The sequence below is a fragment of the Chlorocebus sabaeus genome, chromosome 27, assembly GCF_047675955.1.
Source record: "Chlorocebus sabaeus isolate Y175 chromosome 27, mChlSab1.0.hap1, whole genome shotgun sequence".
NCBI lineage: Eukaryota > Metazoa > Chordata > Mammalia > Primates > Cercopithecidae > Chlorocebus > Chlorocebus sabaeus.
The window spans coordinates 32,195,781-32,217,600 of NC_132930.1; positions in this window are offsets into that span (position 1 = coordinate 32,195,781).

Genomic DNA, 21,820 nt, shown 5'->3' on the forward strand with positions numbered 1-21,820 from the left:
GAAGAGCTTCATATGATTTTGAAGAACCACCAGATTCAAGCTCTGTCAGTATTCCAGGTTCATCGTAAAAATTTAACTCAAACCTGCTGGCTTAAAAGAACAGAAATTTATTCTCTCACAATTCTACAGAACAGAAACCTAAAATTAAGATGTCATCAGGGCCACAGTATCTCCAAAGGCAATAGGTGAGAATCCTATATTGTCACTTCAATCTTCTTGTGTCTCCAGATGTTTCTTGCCTAGAAGTTGTATGAGTCCAGTCTGCTTCTGTCTTTACCTGGTTTTCTGTCTTGTGTGTCCTCCTCGTTGTCTGTTATAAAAGCAGGTGATAATAGATTTAGCAACTATTCCTAACCTAGTGCGATTTCTTCTTGAGATCCTTAACTTAATTATATCCATGAACAACCTTTTTCAAATAAGTTCACCTTCAAACATTGGAAAGGTTAGAACATATCTTTTGGGGACTATCGTTCAACTCACCAGATAAACCTAGAGTTCAAGATCTCAGGCTCTGGAGTCAGGTGCCCCTGGGTGAAAATCTGATGTTCAGTTACCAATTGATGACCGAGAGCCCTTTTTCTCATCTATAAAATGTAGCGGATAGAATAAGCACCTGTGCCCTGGATTTGTAGTGAAAAATCACATGATAGAAACAGTAAGATTCATAGCATTGCATCTGATACGAAAGTTCTTGGCCAGGCGTGGTGGCTCACGCCTGTAATCCCAGCACTTTGGGAGGCCGAGGAGGGCGGATCACAAGGTCAGGAGATTGAGACCATCCTGGCTATCACAGTAAACCCCGTCTCTACTAAAAGTACAAAAAATTAGCCGGGCGGGGTGGCGGGCACCTGTAGTCCCAGTTACTCGGGAGGCTGAAGAAGGAGAATGGCATGAACCCAAGAGGCAGAGCTTGCAGTGAGCCAAGATACGCCACTGAACTCCAGCCTGGGCAACAGTGCAAGACTCTGTCTCAAAAAAAAAAAGAAAAAAGAAAAAGAAAAGAAAGTTCTCTATTATTACTAGCTATTTCATCAATAGCTCATGTTATTGGAGATGTTTCAGTCTTGTACAGACAACGGTAGCAGGCCAGCATGCAGTCAGAGAAAATCTGAAATGTGTAAATCATTGGTCTCTTGTTCCAACTGTGCTAATTTGGTAAGATATTATCTCAAAAATAATAGGAAAATTAATGATTATTCAGGCCAATTAACCAGATTACAAAGATGATAAAAATAATACTGAGAGAGTGTATCCATAAATACACAGAACGTTGGCAGCACAGCAAAAACTAGAACTCAGGAATTAATGCTGCCGATTTGGTTCCTACCCTTGTATACTATTGCTTGTCAGATAAATCATCACTGGCAATTATCTTTCTCAACATAAAGAGAAATGTGAATGTTGAAAAAAATAGGTATTTTTCATTATAGATATTTTTCCAGACTAACTCTATGTGACGGTTAATTTTATGTGTCAGCTTGCCTGGACCATAAGGTGCCCAGATATTTGGCTAAACATTATTCTGGATGTGTCTGTGAGGGTATTTCTGGATAATATTAACATTTGACTTAGTAGACTAAGTAAAGTAGACTATTCTCCCTAGTGAGGATAGACCAATTCCCTATAACAAATCAGTCTCTGTGTGTGTATGTATATATAGTGTATGTATACGTGTGTATGTGTGTATATATATGTGCTATATACTCTGTGTATATGCTTATGTGCTCTCTATATATACATATATTATCTGTGTGTGTTTATATGCATACACACATATATACTTATATGCTTTGTGTGTGTGTGTGTGTATGTGTGTGTGTGTGCACGGAGTCATATACTATATTGATATTTTGGTCAACAATGGACCAGATATGTGACAGTGTTCCCACAAGATTATAAAGGAGCTGGAAAACCTCAATCACCTAGTGACATCTCAATGATCCTGACCCTGTATAGGCCTAGGATAATGTGTGTGTTTATGTCTTGTTTTTAAATAAAAATATTTAAAAAGTAAAAAATAGAAAAATAGAAAAAAAGTTCATAGAATAAGGATACAAAGACAGAAAATATTTTCTAAAGCTGTTTAATGTATTTGCATTTTAACCTGTTATTACAAGAGTTAAAATGTTAAAATAGTTAAAAATAGTTAAATGTTATTACAAAAGAGTTAAAATGTTAAAATAGTTAAACGCTAAAATAGTTAAAAAGCTTATAAGGTAAAAAAAAGTTAAATAAGCTGGTAAATTTGTTATTGGATAAAGAAAATTATTTTTAATCTAATGTAGCCTAAGTGTAGCTACAAGTGTATAATGATGTCCTAGGCCTTCAGTCACTTATCACTCACACACTCACTCACCAGAATGACTTCTAGTTCCGCAAACTCCATTCATAGCATGTGCCCGATACAGATGTACCATTTTTTATCTTTTATATTTATTGTACCCTTTCTATGTTTATATATGCAGATACTCACTATTATCTTACAATTGCCTAAGTATTTAATATAGTAATGTGCTGTACAGATTTGTAACCCAGGAGCAATAGGCTATACCATATTCATAAGTTTGTGGAAGAACACTCTATTGTGTTCACACAATGACATAGCCTAATGTCATGTTATTGACATTATTACTAAAGTTATTGGAACATTATTAAGTGACTCATGACTATATATAAGCATATGTGTGTATATATACACACACACTCAATGTCCATATATATACCATACATATACCTACATATTCTATATACCATATATATCTACATATTCTATATATATCCATATATATACCTACCATATATATACCTACATATTGTACATACCTATATACCTATATATTCTCTCTGTATATATACCTATACAATATCTATATCTATATATGTTCTGTATACACATATATTCTCAGAATATATACATATGTGTATATATCTGTATACATATATAGATACATATACAGAGAGAATATATATATGTATGCAGGACATATATTTACACAAAGAGTGTATATATATGTGTATATATAGAGACACACGATGATTATAAGAAATTATCATATATACATTGTGATGGTTAATTTTATATTTCAACTTGACTGTACCATGGGGTCCCAGATGAACCACAACTTCTCCGCGTGTTCATGAGATTTGCATTTGAATCAATGGATTCATAAAAGGAGATTGTCTTCTGCAATGTAGGTAGGCATCATTGGTCCACTACGGGCCTGAATAGAACAAAATATTGAAGAGCAGAAATCTGCCCCTTTTTCTTCCAGTGTGCCTACTTGAGCTGAGACATCAATTCTCTTGCTCTTGGACTGGTATTTACACTGTTGTCTTCCCCGATCCTCATGCTTTCTGACATGGACCAGAATTACAACATTGGCTTTCCTGGGTCTCCAGCTTGCGGATGGCAGAACATGGGACTTCTCAGCCTCCAATAGCATATGAGCTAATTCCTTATAATATAAATTTGTGTGTGTGTATACATGCATATATATCCTTAATATATTTATATATTTTATTAATGTATATATCAATATTATTTACAGTATATTTCTATTATATATACTATATTAATATAATATATAATATTATTTTAAATATTCTCTTCCTCTAGAATCACTCTTGGTACCAAAACCTGTGTTATTCAGGATTCTCCAGAACCAATAAGATAAATATATCCTTGTTATTGATCTTTGCAGCCAAGGATAATCATTACAAGACAATTATATAAAACTCTTTGTTTTTACTTTAAAAACATTTGTCTCCCTTTACATTCCTGAATATGCACATAGTTTACTATGATATGAGTACTCCCACTGCAGTGCTCTATTCCTCAATAAACCAGTAGGATATATATATATATCCTATTTGCACCAGAAGTGGTTCTAGAGGAACAGAATATTAAGAATAAGTTTCCTAAATTGGTTCCAGATTTTCTGAAATTGGGTCTCTAATCTGACTAGATTGAAAGATACTAATGACTCTACTATTAGCAGTAAAGAAAGTCCTGATAATCCATGACATGATCTAGAAATAGAGATACACCAACATGTAACTCTAGCCTAGGAGAGCTGCAGGTATGAGACACACAGCTTTCTACCACAAAAGCTGCTGTGTAGGCTGTTCCCATTGAAGTCACATGAGCTGGGCTGCCTTGGAGCCTTAGGGATCCAACCCCATCCCAGTATATCCAGGAGGGTAGACGTGGAACCAAGAAAGATTATTTCAGAGTCTTATGATTTAATGTTGTTGTTCTGTCGGAGTTTGGACTTACTTGGGGCCAGTTATCCCTTTCTTCTCGCCTGCTGTTTCTGCCTTTTCAAATAGGAATGTTTATTCAGGCCGGGCGCGGTGGATCAGGCCTGTAATCCCAACACTTTGGGAGGCAGAGGCGGGCGGATCACGAGTTCAGGAGATCGAGACCATCCTGGCTAACACGGTGAAACCCTGTCTCTACTAAAAATAGAAAAAAATAGCCGGGCGTGGAGGCGGGCGCCTGTAGTCCCAGCTACTACGGAGGCTGAGGCAGGAGAATGGTGTGACCCCCAGGAGGCGGAGCTTGCAGCAGTGAGCCAAGATGCGCCACTGCACTCCAGCCTGGGTGACACAGCGAGACTCTGTCTGCTGACGAGTTGATGGGTGCAGCACACCAACATAGCACAAGTATACATATGTAACAAACCTGCACGTTATGCACATGTACCCTAGAACTCAAAGTATAAAAATAAAAAATAAAAAATAAAAAAATAAAAACGAAATAAGATGTTTATTCTATGCCTGTTTCACCATTGCATTTTGGAAATAGATAATATGTTTTGATTTCACAGGCTCAGAGCTGCAGAGAAATTTGCTTCAGAATGAATTGTACCTTAAATTTTATCCATGTCTGATTTAGATGAGACTTTGGATTTTGGAATTTTGAGTCAATGTTAGAACGTGATAAGATTTTTGAGGCTTTGGGATGGTATAAACATACATTGTACATAAGAAGGAAATGACTTTTGAGGGACCAAAGTTAGAATACCCTGGTTTGAATGTTTGTCTCCTCCAAAACTCATGGAAATTTCATTGCCATTGAGATACTATTGGGAGGTGGGACATTTAAGAGGTGTTTAGGTTTGAAGATTTGTGGCCTCATAAATGAACTAATTCTGTTTTCATGGGAATGAGTTCACACCCTCTTTCACACTCTCTTTCTCTTACCTTTTTGTTTGTATGTGAAATGATGCAGCAAAAAGGCCCTCACCAGGTGTCAGCCCCTTGGTCTCAGACCTCCCAGCCTCTGGAACTGTAAGAAATAAATTTGGTTCTTGATAAATTACTTAGTCTCAGATATTCTGCTATAACAATAAAAATGAACTAAAGCAGTTATCCCAAAGGCTCTATTTGCTCTGAATCAGTATCCAGTATATGGTACTGTTTCTCCAATAGCCAGAATTCATGGGTCTAGGAATCAAGGGATGGAAATGTGACTGACATCACTTACTATTGTTTCTAGTGACCCACTAGCAAAATTTTTGTTTACTCTTCCCACAACTATATGTAGTGCTGACTGGCCTAGAAGTCTTAGTTCTAGAAGGACAAATGCTTCCATCAGGAGACACACAATGATTTCATTGAACTAGAAGTTAAGATTGCCACCCAGCCATCAGGTTCCTGATGCATCTGAATCAACAGCAAAGAAGAGAGTTATTGTGCTGCCTGGGGTGACTGACTGACTACCAAAGGGAAACTGGAAGGTCACTTCATAATGGAGGTAAGGAAGAGTATGTCTAGAATATGAGATTTCTTGGTATCACCATGTTCTGAGATGAAGGTCAATAAAAAGCTAAACCAACCCAATTTAGGAAGGATTAATGAGGAGTAATCATCCTACTAATGAATTTCCAACAGGTTAAAGACCAACCAGCTAAGGGGCTTGCTAAAGGCCAAGGAAATTCAGGGTGGGTGGTAGAAGAAGGTAATTATAATTACCAGCTATGACCACATAAACAGTTACAGAAATAAGAACTACGATTGTCATGAGTGTTTTTCCTTATATCATTAAATGTATATATACAGCAAATATGTTTTCTTCCCGCTCTTACTCATTTCTCATATAACATACAATATTAATATCACATCATAGTTTAAGTATTGTTATACATAATAGTATTTAAGTTACAGAATACTACGTGGAAGAGTAAATACCCCTCAAAGATTTTATTTCTTTTTTTCCCTCTGGAAGGAGTTAGTGCATTTTTGGTTGTACTAAGATAGTCATATCACGTTAAGCGAAATTATGATTTTGTAATTACCTTTATTTGTAGATTAAGTATACATGTATACGAATAAAGTGTAGATGCATATGAATGAATAAATGTAAGTATTGATGTATATGAATGAATGAAGAAGATGTAGATGAATGCAAATTTGACAAAGGGTGAAGTTATGATCGTTTACTTTATGAGTCAACTTAACTGGGTCATGAGGTGCCCAGATATTTAGAATAGCATTATTTTTGGTGTGCCGATATGGGTGGTTCTAGATAAGGTTAACACTTGCATAGATAGACTTAGTAGAGGAGATGGCCCTCCCCAGTGTTTGTGGGCCTGATCCAATCTGTTAAAGGCCTGAGTAAAGTAATATCTAAGTAAGAGATAATTCACTTTCTCTGCCTAATGGTTTTGAGCTGAGATATTAGCCTTTTTTCTGTTTTTGGACCTAGACTGAAACCTACACTATTATCTCTCCTGGTTCTTGGGCCTTTGGGCTACAGATCCTGGGACTTCTCAGTCTCTGTAATTGCATTAGTCAATTATTCAGAATAAATCAATCTCTCTCTCTCGCTTGTTTTATGTATCAAACTCTCCTTCTCTCTCTTGCTCTATGTGTGTGTACGTGTGTGTGTATATGTGTGTGTATTCTATATGTATTACATATATCCCCTATATTATATACTGATATATCCTATGTATATTCTCTATGTTTGTATATATATTTTATTTGTGAATCTTGACTAACTCTCTAGCATTCAAGCCTTTTTATTCACATTTGATTTTAATATAGTTATTTTTCCATTTATCTTATCTCCCTTTTAGAGTACACGTTCCTTGAGAAGCTAAAAAAGGTCTTTCCCCACAATTAAATGTTTTTGATAGAAGAATGACTGTTTCTATAAGACATAGCATAGGGCCAGGCAAATAGTGAGTTTCAAATAATGAATTATTGAATGAGTTAATATTCCTAACTTATTCTCACTTACTAAATATTTATTAAGTTGGACATTGAGAGAAACTGTTTAAAAATTCACTTTTGTATCTTCTACAGAGTATGCTGCACATGGTTAATGTTCAAACATGTCTGTTGAATGTACAACATAAAGAATTTTGAAAGATTGTAAGCTGGTAACCTGATTTCCTTCAAATTGAGATAAGGCTAAGCTCATCTTAAATTACCTTGATGGTTCTAATGTCACTTCTAACATACTTCTAACATTTCACTTGGTAAACATTATTTTCAGGGTTAAAGATAGTATATGGACCAATGTACAAAAAATGAATTGTGACACTAGTTTGGCAGCCATAAGTAACTTCAGGGCTATGCCAAAAGTACTTTTCACATGACCTTTCTAGCCTGGCATGAGGAAAGGTTTGCTGTTGTGGCATATTGCTGGGCTTTGGAGAGCATATAATCACTTCCACAGAACTTCTAGAACAAATGGCAAGTGTGCCACTAAGCTGGTTGATACTGAGTCTGGGTGCCAGTCCTGAATTTTATTAAAAGAAGCAATTATGAGAGAACAGTTCTATTGCAAAGAACAGCTCTTTGGTAATTATAATAGCAATTATAATACAACAGCTCTATGGCAAAACCCAATCTCTACTAAAAATATAAAAATGAGCTGGGTGCGGTCGAGCGTGGCTGTAATTCCAGCTACTCGGGAGCTGAGGCAGGAGAATCGCTTGAATCCAGGAGGCAGAGGTTGCAGTGAGCTGAGATTGCGCCACTGCACTCCAGGCCGGGTGACAGAACAAGACTCCACCTCAAGAAAATAATAATAATCAATAATAATAATAATAATAATAATAATAATAGAACAGCTCAAGGCAAAGCCACCTGGAGAGGAAATCCAGACTGCTTTTCAGGCCAAGGTACCAAGATGTCAAGTTTACCTTTATTTCAATGGACATGCTCATGAAACAAAGCTAAAACCAAATTTTTGTTAAACCCGGGAGATAGTACGGTAAACAGAGTGTATTAGTTCAGGACTGATGTAACACAACACAACAAAGTGGGTGGCTTCAACTACAGAAATGTGTTTTCTCACAGTTCTGGAGGTTAGAAGTCCAAGATGAAGGTATTAGCAGAACTGAACTCCCTCTGATAGCATTAGAGAAGATTCTTCATGGAGTTCTCTTCCTGTGTGCATGCCTCAGTGTTGACATTTCTCCATTTTATAAGGACACGGTTATATTGGGATAAGAGTTCATCCTCCTCCAGTATAGCTTCATCTTAACTAATTACATCTGTAACAAACCTATTTCCAGATAAGGAGTCACTCTGAGATAGTGAAATTTCAGACTTCAACATCCAGGAAGTGGGGGTTAGGGAGGCACACAATCCAACTCTGTGTTAACACAGAGTAACTGCAGCAGTAAAAGACAGGTGCCCACCAGACAAGATTTTTGGATGGGCTTGGTAATTCAAGGTTCTCTTATTTCATGCACCAACAGCCTCATGTACAGGTTGGCTGATCTGGTTTGAAAGCTGAAGGTAATTTTTAATGCAAGGTTCTCTGAGGGCACAGTCTCTCTTTACTCACTCCAGTGGCAGCCTGCTGAGCTGAACTAGGAAACCCAAGCCAACCACGCCAAATTTGAAAATTCAGGCACAGGGCCATTGGCCAGAACAAGTTCTGTGCTTATCACCTGGACAATTTGACTGACGTTAAAGAGCAGGATTTGATGAATGTCAAAGAGCAGTGGGCAAAAAGCCTGATGTCTTTTAGAGGAAAGACATCATTCAATTATTTGTCCTCACTCCAAAGCTGTTTTCTTTTCAGGCTGCTTAACACTGTACAGTTTTAGCTCTTTGAAATAAAGCACTTAGGAAGAGATTGCATGTTGTTTCAAACTGAAAGAGACACTGTGCTGCTTTCCTACTCTTTCTTGAACTAATGTGGCTATTTTCCAACATTAATAAAAAGTTCTATTTCTGCAAAAATAACCTCAAACTGCATTCTCTCTCCTGAGTTTCAAGGATTTGATGACAAACTTGGCATACTAAATTTTATAGATCCCCAAATCGATGTTGAACACAAAGGAAAGCCCAGTGCCCTATGGTAATACAAGAACATTATTATTTTTGGACTGAAGCCACTTAACGCAAGCACAGCTGTGAAGGTCTTGTCTCACTTCCAGAAGATAGTCTTTATATTCCAACGAGTATCCAAACGTCAGAGAAACCAAGCTCAGACAGCATTATTAATATGAAATATTATGTCACACTTGGTTTTCAAAGATAGTAAATCCACCAACACCAGTAAAATTAAGTAAATATTTGAAGTCTGAAGTTAGCATCTATAAAGGAGCCAGGAAAAATGAAAATTTCAAAATTTTGATTTAAGAAATATCTTTTTATTAGTTTTATCCCTGACCATTAAAGATAAACTATATGTTGACTACAGAGGTGCTATTTATTCAGTGATGAAACGTTCATTTAAATTGAAACTCTTAAGGATAAATATACAGTGCTGTGAAAAATGACTGAATGATGGAGCAACATGCATCTATAATGAGGCTTTAGATACACCCAATCCGATCGTGTTACTCTCCTACCTACATGTCCTACCAATGCCCTGCTGAATTCAGGAGAGTTTTCAGTCAGCCTTTAAGAACCTGGCCTTTGGTCTACTATTCAGCCTTCTCTCTATACTCATTTCCATGTCACTAACTGTCTTCTAGAACCACATTACACACACAGTCTTCCCTGTTGTGGTTCCCTTCTTTAGAAGCCTTGCCCGTCTTCATTCCAGGGCTTGGTATTCTATGAAACAAGTCTCCAAAATGGGTTAAGATGCTTGTTTTAAGTGCCAGGCTTTGGTTACCTGTATTGCAGCTGTTATCATACATTTTGTAATTGGAATTTACAAATCTATCTCATTCACCAGCTGAATGCTCATTGATAGCAGGAACTAAAGCACTCGTATGTATTGGACAGTAGATGTTTACTAAATAATTGTTTGAATGAATAAGTGAAAGTTATTGTAAGATTTTGATTAACCATCACACATATGAAATAATAATCAAATGGGGTTGCAAAACATAACTAAAATAATTAAATACTATTCATAGAAAAATTATGTTCAGTACATGAGGAAATAGTTGTGCTCCATTCTGTACTGAACTAGCAATTCTCCAGGGGGTTTTCCTCACTTTTGGACACCATGCTCTTTAATGACTATTTTTTGTTTGTTTTTACAAACAGTGCTAAGTTTATTTATGAAATCCTCAAAAAAAATTAATTATTTCAAATATTGAATTCCCTGGAATCCAGAAATAACATTTGTTGATTTTTTTTGTGGCTATTTTCCAGTCTTCTTCTAAAATTTAAAAAGCACCAACATTTCAAAGGAATGGTGACAGATGAGACTATATTAATATAATGTTTACATGATGGTAAAGAATTGAGAAACAATTACTAATACTAAAAATGGGAAAAGTGGCTTTTATTAGAGGCACAATGACTTGTTTTTTGTTTTTTTTGTTTTTTTTTTTTGCAGTACGTAAAAGATCATCATGCAGAAGAATAATTAAGTTCAAATCCATATGTTTTTTGAAAGAAAAGTAGTATCAAAGAGGTAAAGTTGTATTAGCTATACTTCAGCTTCATATATAAATGATTGCTTTTTTTAAAATTACAACTCTGTAAAAATCAAGGTAGCTTCCTTTTCAGGAAATACATTTCTTTTACCTAGAGATAATTAAACTGAAGCTGGTTTACTACTTTGTTGATAATATTAGAGAAGTGACACATACATCAAATTATTCCTGGAGATAAACTCTAAAATTCTCCAAAATATAATATTTAGTAATGATGTGACAATGAATTATTTAGATTTATTATTGAGAGTAATTTCAAATAAATTACTTTCTTATATTATGGGCAAGAAATAATACATTAAAGGAAGATAAGTCATTTCACAGAGGTTCAACAAATAGAGATTGTATTTATAAAATATTACATTTAAAAACAGAAATATAAATATGTGTGTTGTTAAATATATATAGTTGAATATACATACATATATGCACATATTTACAGATGCATTCATATATATCTATGATATATATACATTTATGTCTATGTATGCATATATACACACACAAATACATCTATGCATATATCTATATAGACATGGACATATGTATGTGCATATCTACATATATACACATAAATATATATATATGTATATTCAAAAACAGACATATAATCAAATGTTCATTATCATGCTATTCATAGTAGCCTCTATCTGGAAATGATCCAAGATCCCTCAACAGTAGAATAAGCAAAAATTATACGTTTACACAATGAAATGCTTTATACCCATGAGAATAACAAAACACCACTATACATAACAGCATGAATGAGTTTCACAAACATCATCTTGACCAAAAGACACAAAAGAGTAAATAATACGATCAGGCAAAGCTAATGTGTTGGGTTTGAAATGAGGATGGAGTCAGCCTTATGGATGAGTTTTTACTCAAAAGAAGAATCTGGAGCCTTCTAAGAGGGTGGTGACTTTCTGTTTTTTGACATACATATTTAATCTGTGAGAATACGTTGAGCTGCGTACATGACATGTGCATCTTTCTGTACACAGGTCTTACTTAGATACAAAGTTTTTAAAAAGACCTCTACATTTATTAGTTTTCTGTTTTCAACACTACAGAAAAAGCCCAGCTATGAGATTTATATTTTAAAGAATTCAAACTTCTTAGTCCTTGATTCCTTAAGTGGATCTAAACAATGTGAAATTTTTTAAAATTATCTAAACACTTTTGAATGAAAACAAGTGTTTTAGAGATAAACATTAGCAATGAACTCTGGTCGCCTTGATGTATATCTTCTAATTTATGCTGAAATCCATATACAGTGCTGTAAAAATTAACGACATATATGTTTTAGATTTGTTTCCATGCTATTTTATAAATACGTTAGTTTATTTGTCACGGGAATATAGTTTATTTGTCACAAATAGTTTGTCACAGGAATTTCTGTCCAGCAGAAATTGAACCTCCTACAATTTTTAAGCATTTTCATTTTTGAATAAAAATATATTAGCCATAATACTGTGCTTCCAAAGGGCCTTCCTCTTACTCAGTAAAGCAGGTGCGCTGACTTATCAGTCCACAGACCACACTCATCCGGATAATCTCTATGCAAACAAGAATTTAACAGCCAGCTCCTTCAGATTTTCCAAAGTCAACAAAATAGGTATGGATGTTACTCCTGAAACTAAAAATTAATATGGTGCCATGTAATTAATCAAAAATAATATTTTTTAAATATTAGCACCTTTGCTCTATGAGAGTGATACGGTTTTAAGAGGTGAAGCTAGCTGGGCTTCCGGGTCAGGTGGCCGTTGGAGAACTTTTCCGTCTAGTTAAAGGTTTGTAAATGCACCAATCAGCATGCTGTAAAATGGACCAATCAGCAGGATGTGGGTGGGGACAAATAAGGGAATAAAAACTGGCCACCTGAGCCAGTAGCAGCAACCTGCTGGGGTCCCCTTACATGCTGTGGAAGCTTTGTTCTTTCGCTCTTCACAATAAATCTTGCTGCTGCTCACTCTTTGTGAGCTGTAACACTCACCATGAAGGTCTGCAGCTTCACTCCTGAAGCCAGTGAGACCACGAACCCACCAGGAGGAAGGAGCAACTCCGGACGTGCCACCTTTAAGAGCTGTAACACTCACTGTGAAGGTGTGCAGCTTCACTCCTGAGGCCAGCGAGACCACGAACCCACCAGAAAGAAGAAACTCCAGACATGTTCGAACATCTGAATGAACAACTCCAGACACACCATCTTTAAGAGCTGGAACACTCACCGCAAGGGTCTGTGGCTTCATTGTTGAAGTTAGCGAGACCAAGAACCCACTGGAAGGAACCAATTCCGGACACAGTTTGACTGTGTCCCCACCCAAATCTCATCTTGAATTATAGTTCCCATAATCCCCATGTGTTGTGGGAAAGATCTGGTGGGAGGTAATTGAATCATGGGGTGGTTATCCTCATGCTTTTCTTGTGATAGTGAATTAGGTCTCACAAGATCTGACAGTTTTATAAAGAGTTTTCCCCCTTTTGCTTGGCTCTTCTTTTTGTTGCCACCATGTAAAGAAGGACGCGTCTACTTTCCCTTCTGCCATGATTACAAGTTTCCTGAGGCCTCCCCAGCCATGAGGAACTATGAGTCAATTAAACCTCTTTTCTTTATAAATTACCCAGTCTCGGGTATGTATTCATTAGCAGTGTGAGAATGAACTAACACACAGTTTGGCAAATGCTTTCTGAAAATGTCCAGATAGTAAATATTTAGGCTTTGCAGGTCATATGCTCTCTGCCACAACTACTTAGCTCTGCTTTTGCAGTGTGTAAGCAGCCACAGACTATAGGTAAATAAATGAGTGTTGCTGTGTTCCAATAAAACTTTGTTTACAAAAATATTGAGTCAGCCAGCTTTGGCCCGTGGGCTGTAGTTTTTCCAAATCTAGTTCTAAGAGAATAAAAAGGTGTTTTGATTTGTTTTATTTTATGTTTTCCTTTTCCATGCGGTTAAGAAACCATTAGAGTATCTATTGTCATCATTCAGCAGTTGCTAATCTGGGGTAATCAGATCTTTGAATTTTCTTAAACTTTTCTCAATATTAAAGTTTGATGAAGACAATATATTTATCTAGTATGCACTTACTAACAGAAATATCAGTCTTCCATACTTTTCACTACAATTTCCCCATGTTCTTCTCATTAAAATACTTTTGCAGCCTTTTTTTTTCTAGTTAATCACTATCCACCCCTTAAAACTTAGCCTAAGTTTCATATCTTTACGAAAGCCTTTCCTGTGCCCATGGGTCATCTCTTCTCACGTGACACCCACTATTTCTCTTTTTTATCACTTATAGTTGATAAGCAACTTGGAGCAGCTGGTAATATTTCAGAATCTAAAGCTAGACATCTAGGCTTAAATCTCAGCTCTGAATTCATTACCTTTGCAACGTTTAACAAGTTGTCAACCTCCCTATGCCTGCGCCTCTGTCTTTAAAATAGAAATAATAATAGTTACCTACTACATGAGGTTTTGATGATTAAATGGTTAAATGCATATAAAGCACTTATAACAATGCCTGCACAGAGAAAAAATTATGAGTTAGCCATTGTTAGTAATAGTGAAGTAAACAAATAATTTATTCATTCACTTACTCAAAAATATTTTGAAGCAACTACTACTTACAAAGTATCCTTCTTTATCATATAAACACCATAAATGCAGAAATTGGGTTCCCATAGTTTTCTATTGCTGAATAACAAATAGGCACAAATTTCTGGCTTATAACAATACCAATTTATTAGCTCATAGTTCCCTAGTTCATAAGACACCCAAATCTATGCTGAGGGTATCACAAGGCTGACATCAAGGTATTGGCTGAATGAGGCTCTTCTCTGGGGACTGGGGGAAAGAATTCACTCCTGAGATTATTCTCTCAACCTTACTATTAGCAGATTTCAGTTCCTTACAGATGAAGGACTGAGATTTCTTTCTTGTAGGTTTATAGCTGAGCCCTAGCTCAACTCCTATGGATGGGAGCTTTTTGTCTTTGAACCAACAGTGAAACATTACATCTCCCTCATATTTTGTATCTCTGACTTCTTCACTTACCACTAGCCAAAGAAAGCTCTGTGTTTTAAGAGCTCACGTAATAAACTCCCTACTTTAAAGTCATTTGTGCCCTGAAGCATAATATCACAGGAGTCACATCTCAGTGTTTTCACAGGTTCCAGGAACTAGGGCAGGCCATCTTTGGCAGCAGCGAAAGAGGAGTGAGGGGAAGGTTAAAATCCTGTCTACCAAAAAACATATAAAACACATAATGAATGCTCAATAAATATCATGAAGGAAAAATAACTTAGCCATATTACTGTGCTTCCAAAAGGTCTTCCTCTCACTCAGTAAAGCAGGTTTACTGACTTAATCCACAGACCACAGTCATCCAGATTATCATGTTGACCAGAGGCTTTCATTGATTAAAAATAAAGTTATTTATTATTTCTGAATAATGTCTTCTGGATAGACCATAAAAATTCCTAAAAATATAATTTGTGGAAGAATACTTTTAAAAGGTTCTTTAAATTCCACTTTGTCATGCTATATCATCTTTTTGATGTGCTGTTGAATTCAGTTTTACCAGTATTTAGTTGATGATATTTTTGCATTTATGCTCACCAGAGTTATTGGACTCCATTTTCTTTTCTTGTAGCATCATTACCTGGCTTTGGTATGAGGGTATTCTGGCCTTAGAAAATGAATTTGGAAATGTTTTATCATCTTCAAGTTTTTCAAAGAGTTTGAGAAGAACTAACATTATTAATTCTTTAGATGTTAAATAGAAATCACTCATGAAGCCATTTGGTCCTGGGTTTTTGTCATTGTCATACAGAGGTGCCTGATTACTCATTCAATCTTTCGTTCATTGTTGGGCTGTTCAGATTTTATTTATTTATTATTTATTTATTTATTTATTTATTTTGAGATGAAGTTTCACTCTTGTTGCCCAGGCTGGAGTGTAATGGCACGATCTCGGCTCACCACAATGTCTGCCTCCCAGGTTCAAGCTATTATCCTGCCTCAGCCTCCCGAGTAGTTGGGATTACAGGCGTGCACCACCACGCCCAGCTAATTTTGTATTTTTAGTAGAGACGGGGTTTCTCCATGTTGGTCAGGAGATTTTCTACTTTTTATGATTCAATTTGGGTAGATTGTATGTTTCTAGAAATTTATTTCTTCTAAGTTATCCAATTGCTTGGCATATTGTTCATGATTCCTTGTATTTCTGTAGTATCAGTTGAAATGTCTCCCCTTTCACTTGTAATTTTATTTGAGTCCTCTCTTTTTTCTTGCTTAGTCTAGCTAAAGGTTTGTCAATTTTATTGATCTTTAAAAAAAATCTCTTAGCTTTGTTGGTTTTTCTATTGTCTTATCAGTCTGTATTTCATCTATTTTTATTCTGATCATTATTATTTGCTTCCATCTGCTGACTTTGGGCTTAGGCTACTCATTTTCCAGTTTTTTGTTTGTTTGTTTGTTTTGAGATGGAGTCTTACTCTGTCACCCAGGCTGGAGTGCAGTGGCGCGATCTCGGCTCACTGCAACCTCCACTTCCTGGGTTCAAGCGATTCTCCTGTCCCAGCCTCCAGAGTAGCTGGGATTACAGTATGTGTGCCACCACACCCAACTAACTTTTTGTATTTTTAGTAGAGACGGGGTTTCACCGTGTTGGCCAGGCTGGTCTTGAACTCCTGACCTCAGGTGATCCACCTGCCTCAGCCTACCAAAGTGCTGGGATTACAAGCGTGAGCCGCTGTGACTGGTCTCTAGTTTTTTTAGGGTATAACATTACATTGTTTATTTGAGATGTTTCTCTTCACTTAATGTAGGCATTTGTATTATAAACTTTCTTCTTAGCACTGCTTTTGCAGCATTTCATAAGTTTGGGTATGTCGAGTTTCCATTTTGTTTCTCTCAGGATACTTTTTGATTTCTCTTTTCATTTCTTCTTTGACCCATTAGCTGTTCAGGAATGTGCTGTTTGATTTCCACATATTCATATGCATTTAAAAATTTTGTACATTATTGATTTCTATACAATTGCTGTCAGAAAAGATTTCAGTGTTTTTAAATTTATTAAGACTTGTTTGATCCAACATATACTCTATTATGGATAATGCTCCCTGTGCAATTGAGAAGAGTGTTATTCTGCTAATGTGAAATGGAATGTTCTGTATATGTTTGTCAGGTCTTTTGGTCTAAAGTGTAGTTCAAGTCAAACATTTTCATTTTGATTTTTTTTGTCTAGATAACTTGTACATTGTTGAATATGTGGTGTTGAAGTTGCCCACTATTTTTGTGTTGCTATTTCTCCTTTTAGTTGTATTAATACTTGCTTTATATATATTTTGGTTCTCCAATGTTGGATGCATATAGATTTTCAATTATCATATTCCTTTGATTGACTGATCCATATAGCATGATACAGTGACTTCCTTTTTCTCTTGTGACAGATTTTGACTGAATGTCTATTTTCTCTAATAAAAGTATAACAATTCCTAGTCTGTTTTAGTTACTATTTGCATGAAATTTTTTTTTCATCTGTTTATTCTCAGTCTATGTGGGTTCTTAAGGCTACAATGAATAGGCATTGAGTCCATTTATGCCACTATAACAAAATACTAGATACTGGGTAATTTATTTAAAATAATAGAAAATTTTTCTGATGATTCTGGAATCTGGAAAATTTCAAGATCAAGGTGTAGGTAGGATTGGTGCCTGATGAGCATTGCTCTTTATTTCCAGGATGGAAACTTATTGGTGCATTTTCTGGAGAGGAACAATGCAGTGTCCTCACTTGGTAGAAGGAGGTAGAAAACAAGAGAGAGCTTTCTTCAACTTTCAATCTCGAGCCCTTTTATTAAGGGTGATAACCCCATTCATGTGAGTGGAGTCCTCATGACTTAATCACCTCCCAAAGCCCACATCTTTTAAAACTGATACATTGGGAATTAAGTTTCAACATAAATTTTGGAGGGGATACCATTATTCAAACCATAGCAGCAGCATATTGCTGGATCTATTTTTAAAAATCCATCCAGTCATTCTTTTTTTGAGTTGAGAATTTATTCCATTTACAATTAAAGTAATTATTAATAAAGAGGGCTTACTATTGATAGTTTAATAGTTTACTGACTGTTTAGTCATTCCCTTGTTCCTTTTTTCCAACCTTGTTGTCTTCCTTTGTAAGTTGTTAAATTTGTGAAGTTATATTGTTTCCCATCTGGGTTGCCAAAATGTGTCTGGAATTGGTTCCTTCCGGTGGGTTCTTGGTCTCGCTGACTTCAAGAATGAAGCCATGGACCTTCGTGGTGAGTGTTACAACTCTTAAAGATGGTGTGTCCGGAGTTTGTTCCTTCAGATGTGTCCAGAGTTTCTTCCTTCTGGTGAGTTCGTGGTCTCACTGATTTCAAGAATGAAGCTGTGGACCTTCCAGCGAGTGTTACAGCTCTTAAAGGTGATGCGGACCCAAAGAGTGAGCAGCAGCAAGAGTGCTGATTGGTGCATTTACAATCCTTTAGTTTGACAGAAGTTGATAATAATTTAACTTCAGTTAAACACAAATCCCTGCATTTTACCTCTCCTCTCCCACTGAAGTCACAATCTACATCTTTTATTTTGTATATACATCAACAAGTTTTTGTAATTTTAGTTAACTTTATGTTTGTTTGTTTCAATTACTTTTTGTTGAAAATATTTCTAAAACATATCAAGTTCTTGCATTGTCTTAGTAACTACAAGCTGTTGACAGTAAAAGTCTGATTTTAATGATTACAGATTTTTCCAGTATTATAGGCATCACTGTTCTGAGAGTTCAATCTTCTCATACAAGACTTTAGATGTCTTGTACTGGGATGTTAAACACAAAACATAACCTCATTGAGGATTTTTTCTTCCAAATTATCAGTATTGGTTGTTGTCTTGTTACTGGTTTCACTTCAAATTCCCAAAATATACCTGTTTCAGATTAATTATACCTGTTTGAAATTACAATGAAATCACTAAATTCCATCCTTGGGATAGTTAGTTCAAGTAAATATTAAACTCTAATAAAACATGAAAGGTAGTAATAATATGGTATTGTGGGAGGGAATTATAATTCCTCATTCCCTTGAAGTCAGACCTAGTCTTCATGTTAATCGGCAAATGAAATGAGACTGTACATGAGGTATCTCGCTTTCAAGCAAAAACTTTCAAACCAGCATGTGGTTTACATCACTGTCCTCCTTTCCTTCTGCCAAGAGACTGGGAATGTTACAGAAAAAGGGTGCTTTATACATCTTGATCTCTGAGTAAATATGTTATGGAACAACCAATTTGAGATCTACTTGCAGCAAGCATGAGAAGTAATCCTCCAGTACTGTTTGTTACCAGAGCATAACTTAGCATATAGTGACTGATGCATGTAATCATAATTATTTCTTTATTGGAACAATTGTGTGCTTTCTATATATAACAGGCTTAACAGTAAATACTTGCAGATAAAGAAATAGAAGTAATGCCTGTCCCTAAAGTAGTTTATGCCATAGTGAGATAAAAATACTAACTGGAGAATTACATTACCTACAAATTGTCTTCCAATTTTATTCCCATCCCTTGAATTCTAAAATTGTCTGGTTCGTTACAACAAAGTAGAGAAAATTAATGAATACGTGAGTCAGTTTGATGAGAGAAACTTGGAGACTGGAATGTTCCATGAAACTAATCAACAAGGGGGTTATCATTCCTTTTGGCAACCACAATCCATACCAGGAACATGGATACAAATAGGAAAGATTCTATATCCAGCTACAGTGAAGAAGCTGTGAGAACTTGTAGGGAAGTTTCCTTCTTTTTCAATGTCCATGAGGAAAAAAGAGAATCCACTTTGCAGCCAATACTCTTCCATCTCTGAATGGAAGCCATGGTTCCCAGCAGTTCTTGCTGCTGACTCTGCTACCCAGAATTGCTTTCCAGAGTCATGAAACACCACTGTGTAGCATGGGGTATGGAGTGTGGAAGACCTAGTAAAGGAACGCTAGAGAAACACAAAGACCAATTTATCATAAAGCTATGTCTTGCTTTTGGTTTTCCAAAAAGTCTCCTGTATGGAAATGAAGGAATTGAAGCCAGCATGAGTTGGGTCTGATGGCTGTCCTCTTCTTTAACTGAAGTAGGCAGCATTTTATGGGCCTCATAAAAGGGTTTATGAGGCTTTGATGGGAAGTTGGCAGCTCAGGCTGCCTACAGTGACCTGATGAAAAACAGCTCTTCTCTACACCTTCACAAAGGGTTTATGGCTGTGGTTGTTTACTCAGACTCAAGGCAGAGCAGGGCCAGTGGAGTCAGAGAGATGGACTTCAGAAATTAAGACGGGAAGAATTTATCTCTCATATGTTAGAACTTGGAAAGGCATCAGCCCGCAGCAGGGATTCCTAATTGAGATCCTGGGGAGGTTGAAAAGGCTTGGTTCACTGGTTCACTGAGCACACTTACAGATGCCTTTCTTCCAACTTTACCAAGTGACTGCTCTCTTCCTCCCACTTCACATTAGGACACTTCTGTCTGATGACTAAGTGCATAGGCTTTGAAGACATAAGATCTGACTTCAAATTCTTTCTCCAATGTCTTGCTAGCTGGGTGGCTTTAGGTAAGATATTTAACCTCTCTGATCCTCTATTTGCTACTCCTGCTCAATAGCAATTAAATGAGATTATGTTTACAAAGTTCTTAAACAATGTTTGCTACACAGTGACCATTTGGAAATAAATGGCTATTTGCCAGAAGATCTGAGTTTGATATTCAGTTTTATCATCCTTACTGACAACATGGAAGGAATAGGAGAGACGTAGGAATAAATCAAGATATTATGTGCCAACATGGTTTGTAAATTTTAAGATGAAATGCAAATTTAAACAGATTACACAGTCCTACAAAATAGGTTCTCGAGTAATAAAAATAATAATGACCAAACATTAATATAGTGTGAACCGTGTGTCAAAGCCTATTCCAAGCACTTTTCATGTATTAATTCCTAATTCTCATTGATCACTATAAGCTACCTAGTTTATTATCTCCATTCTACAGAATGGAAGAAACTGAGGCACAGAGAGATTAAAGAACTGGCCTAAGGAAGAGCAAATAGTAAAACTCAGGCAATCTCATTTTTTATCTTCAATACATTAATTTTCCATAATTTCTATAAATATTTCCAAATTTAGATATACATTTTGAAATTGTCAAGCATGTAGATTTGTTTTTTTTTTCCTTCCTTAGTGAACCAGGTGGCTGGTTTTATGTACGTGGTTAAGTGTAGCTATAGCTAATTCCACAATGAGAAAAACATGTAGCTTATCAAGTTTATCTATCTTTACCTTATTCATTACACAAATACTCATTGAATCCTTACTATGTGGTAGTTACCATGGCAGATGCTAACAGGGAAATATCTGTTAATAGTAAATTTTAATAGCAAATTTATTAAAACATTTATCAAGATTTTTTTCATCTACTATTACCAGCCTATTTAGTCACTGTTTTATACCTTACTTTAACCTAGCTTCCACCATGATCATTCTAATTAACTGTATCTCAAACAACCCATTCTAGTCACTCCAATGTTTGTATATGTGTGTATGTATGCATCATTACACCAACCTTATCAAACTCTTCATTTCCCAACGTTTGTTTAAAATTCCATGCTCAGCTCATATAACACTCCCCCCTCAGAAAGTAGCTTTCATTGACTCACTTTCCTCCCCAAGATTTTATGCATGAAACATTCAATGACTCCCCACTACTTCATAACCAAACTCTGTATTTTATTATTCAGTGCTCTTCAAGATCAGTTCCTATGCTACCTGGCTATCTTTAACTCTCATTACGTTCTTCATGCATGAAATCCTTCAATAAAATTAATTCCTCAATCTTCATTATTTGTCCTATCTCTGAATATTTATCCAATTTATTTCTT